We start from the raw sequence: 3,891 nt of genomic DNA on the forward strand, positions 1-3,891 counted from the left end.
TGTGCGCGCGCGCGCGCGCGTGTAGTTTGGGGCCTTGGGGGAGAGATTGCTTGCTTCCTATTACTCAATTTCTCTGTGTTTATTTTAACTTTCTAATAGCCCTGTAGGTATATACGTGCTGCAAAGAGAAAACAGATTCAAGTTAAGTAACTTCTCAAAGTTGGTAAGAAGAAGAGATAAGATTTGAATTCATGTCTCTCTTTATTTCAATATCCCATTCCCCCCCATCCCCTCAGAAGATCACATTGTTGGGAGCTTATGAGATTTCTCTGTGAGGGCATCATGGGCAGATATCTCATTCTAGAACTAATACACAAAACTTGAGACGTATCCATTAAAATGCCTTATTTTGATGACCCTAGTACATTCTTCCACTATCAAGTAGAAGTTTTGCTGAAAAGCTATTACTAATAGCTATTGTTTGAGAGCCAGTTAATTTGGACCAGTATGTTTGGTCATTAAGCTATTGCAACAAATTGAAGCAAGATGCCATTAGTTGGCATGTTCCCAAGGCTTGTGGGCCAAGCAGAGTTCTTCAGATGGGATTTGTGGTATGACTTCCTATTGGTCTCTCTCACAGTCTGTTAGTCATTCTAATCACACTTTGCATATTTTACTGAATTCTCCCAGTCCCTTGGTAGGATACATGTTTTCCTGAAGCAGAGTGTGAGAGGCGAGTTGACTTGCCAGAGTCATGCAGAGCTACAATTTGAATCAGGTGTTTGAATCCAAAGCTCATGTTCTTAACCACTTCATGGTAACAGACAACAGATATGCAAAGAGAGGAAATGAGGATGAGATGTTATTTGGAGAATGCTATGCCCTTCAACAAAAGACCCCCAGCAACACATATGCAGATAAATAATTGAGATTATGACTCATTACTGTGAGGAATGGGGAAACATGGGGTGTCACGGGAAAAGGGAGTTAGAAAGAACCTATCGTAACATTTGGGTTTGGGTTGCGTCATCTGGGAAGGGTCTACGAAAGCAGAGGGTGCTCTGTATGGGATACTGTTAGAAAAGAGGGTCAGTTCTGTGTGCATCTCAATACATTTTTTCCATAGAGAGGGACTAGCAGGAGAATAGAGCTGCAAGAGGTAAACACAGAGCAGCCGCTCATTTTAGCCAAGAAAGGGTGTGTTTGGTATTTTGTGGGTGGCACGGTGACCTTGTTTTTGTCCTTAGAATTACAAAGTGAGCTTGCTTTGGTTCATTTTATCCTGGTTACAGAGTAACCTGGTCTGAGGTTGGTACTCTATGAGATCGTTTATGTCTACTAAGAGAACAGCATGGCCTAACTGTGAGTGCCAGGCTAGCTTTTGAATGTCAGGGGCTGCTCTTTTTCAAGAGAAGCTCAAAGTAGAGGTCACCAGAAAGTAAGGAATGATAGCACCATTTCTCTTTAACCACAAGATTTGGCGATTTGTTTTCTTCAAATGTGTGTGTGAGTGAGTGTGTGTATGTTGGGAGTTGTTTGAGGGCTGGTGGGAAGGTTGGTTGGAGAAGGGTCTAGGAATTATAAAATTTTCAAGAACGCTGCCTTTTTACAACATGTTTTTAGATTTCGTTAGATGTGGCTACTAAATCTTTATGATAAAAATGTCATACATGAAAGCAAACTCAATAGCTTACAACTAGCCTCTGGGTTTCCTGTATTGGTCTCACATATAGGACGTGATAAGGATCTGTGTGAGGTGAAGCAGAGAAGAGAAAGTAGAAGAAATACTAGATACAGAAGGTGAAAGGAACAATGGGGAAGAGATGAGATTAGATTTTCAAACTCCAAAGTTCCTTCTTTTCCTTATGGTTATCCAGAAAATACCTATCTGCTATTTAGAATTGAAGTAGTTCCTGTTTATTCCAACTGATGTAGAAGAAAAGCTACAGAGCTGATAACATGAGCTGTGGGCTTTCTAATGCTCAGTGTAAACAGGAGCCTGAGCAACAATCTAGGGAGAAAAGGGGAGGGAGGTAGAGAGAAAGAGATAGAAAGAGGAAAGGGGAGGGCAGGGGAGCGGAGGGGAGGAGAGGAGAGGAGAGGAGAGGAGAGGAGAGGAGAGGAGAGGAGAGGAGAGGAGAGGAGAGGAGAGGAGAGGAGAGAATATGCATGTGATGACCCGTCTGGTGTTGCAATCAAGTAAAACCTACCCCAGAGTTGGTCTGACACATTTCTGGTGTTAGGTAATAATTGTTCTTTGCCCACCTGTTGGACAGACTGTTGAAGTGGGAAGATCGCTTTGTCTGAACGTGTCTCAAGACCAGCAAGCTGCCAGCACCCAGGCTCTCTTGCTCTCCTTCCCCCCCAAGTTCTGGTGTGGCTGGAGATGGCTTTGGTGGAGCTGGGTCTAGGCCTCACCCTGAACAGTGGCTTAGGACTCACTATGAGCCCCCGTTCCAGTCTCAGAAGCCACAAGGAAGAGGAAAAAGGAACTTGGCAGAGTAGAAACTGCCCTGAGGTTAAACTGAAGACTCTATAACAGGAAGTGTAGAAGTCCTGTCTGAATGGCTGTAAGGGAATCCTCAGTTTTGGGCCTGTCTTAGCTGAAAGGTATGTTCTCCCCAAATATTGGGGCCCTGGACATAGTGGGTACCTATGTTCAGGATCTTATTCGGTTTGGGGAGAAACAGAGCCTGTCTGCATCTATAGTAGAATTTGCACCTTCTATGAAGGATGAGGCTGGCACTCCAGGTAAAGAGCTAGCTGGAGGTGGGTAGGGGCAGCTGCTGAGGCTTCATTCTTCTAGTGACTGCTTGGTAGAGAAGGCAGGTGGTAAGATTTAAGGGGCAGCTGGTGGGCTATCTTGCTCTACAATAGCTGTTTCCTGCTCCCATTGCTGCCTTGGATTCCACCAACTAGAGATCAATTTCAGTTGTCAAGAAAAAACCCACAGAGAAGATTAAGAGGGGGGACAAGTTGTCACTCATCCCTTAGTATAAATTAGTCTTCGAAAAGGCTTTCCATTGACCTAGCTGAGATCAAATGACAAGAAGAATGAAGTTTTGCATATGGAGAGAATTTTGGAGCTTGAAACCCTGGAGGGGAAAGCAGAAGTGGTTTGGGGGCAGAATTTGCTTGGCCAGTGGAGAGCATGCAGGCACTGGAAAACCTAGTTAACAGTGGAAGAAAATGGTACTAGAATACAGGAATGAGGATGGAAAGGGAGTTGGAAGAGAGGTATTTCAAAGCTTTGCTCAAATTAAGTTCCTTCCCTCTCCTCCCCTCTTCTAAAAGACCACGGACAGAACCTTCTCAGCCAAGTGCAGGTGTCATTTGTCTTGATACTCAAGCCCTGTCCTGGAGAGATAAGGTGAGGCAAGGGAAAGCCGATTGTGTGTCAGGACATGAGCTCGTCTCCCTATCCTGGGAACCAGGGATCAGGCCGCTGCTCCAGCTTTACCCCCAAGTGAATAGCTGAGGCCCCTCTGCTCTTCACTTGTGCCTCCCTGTCCCAGGGCTCAGCCTAACTCACAGGAACCTGATCGATCAGGAGTGTGAGACAAGGTACCCTCTGTGACTGATTCGCCTGGGAGTAGGACCCTGAAGTGATAGCTATGTTTTCTTCACAGGGGACGCAGTTTGGTGGTTGAGGTCAGAGATGCTTTCATTGCTTCTAAGGGCAGGAAGAAAAGGATTTTAGGAGTAGCAGCTCCATCACCACTTCTGGGTGTAAGTGTGGCTGGAACAAAAAGTGAAAGTAAATGTAGACATTCCAACTATTTAACTGCACAGCAGAGCTACCGGTGTCCAATAGGAAACCATACCCTACAGCATTTTCCATCTCCTAAACTTTAATTCTCATGAGCCTAATAAGCTTTTCTGTTGGAAAATCCACTTTGTTAGACTCATATATGACCAATTAGGACATGGATTAAAACAAAAGAAAGTGAG

The sequence above is a fragment of the Rousettus aegyptiacus genome, unplaced genomic scaffold, assembly GCF_014176215.1.
Source record: "Rousettus aegyptiacus isolate mRouAeg1 unplaced genomic scaffold, mRouAeg1.p scaffold_m13_p_4, whole genome shotgun sequence".
Classification (NCBI taxonomy): domain Eukaryota; kingdom Metazoa; phylum Chordata; class Mammalia; order Chiroptera; family Pteropodidae; genus Rousettus; species Rousettus aegyptiacus.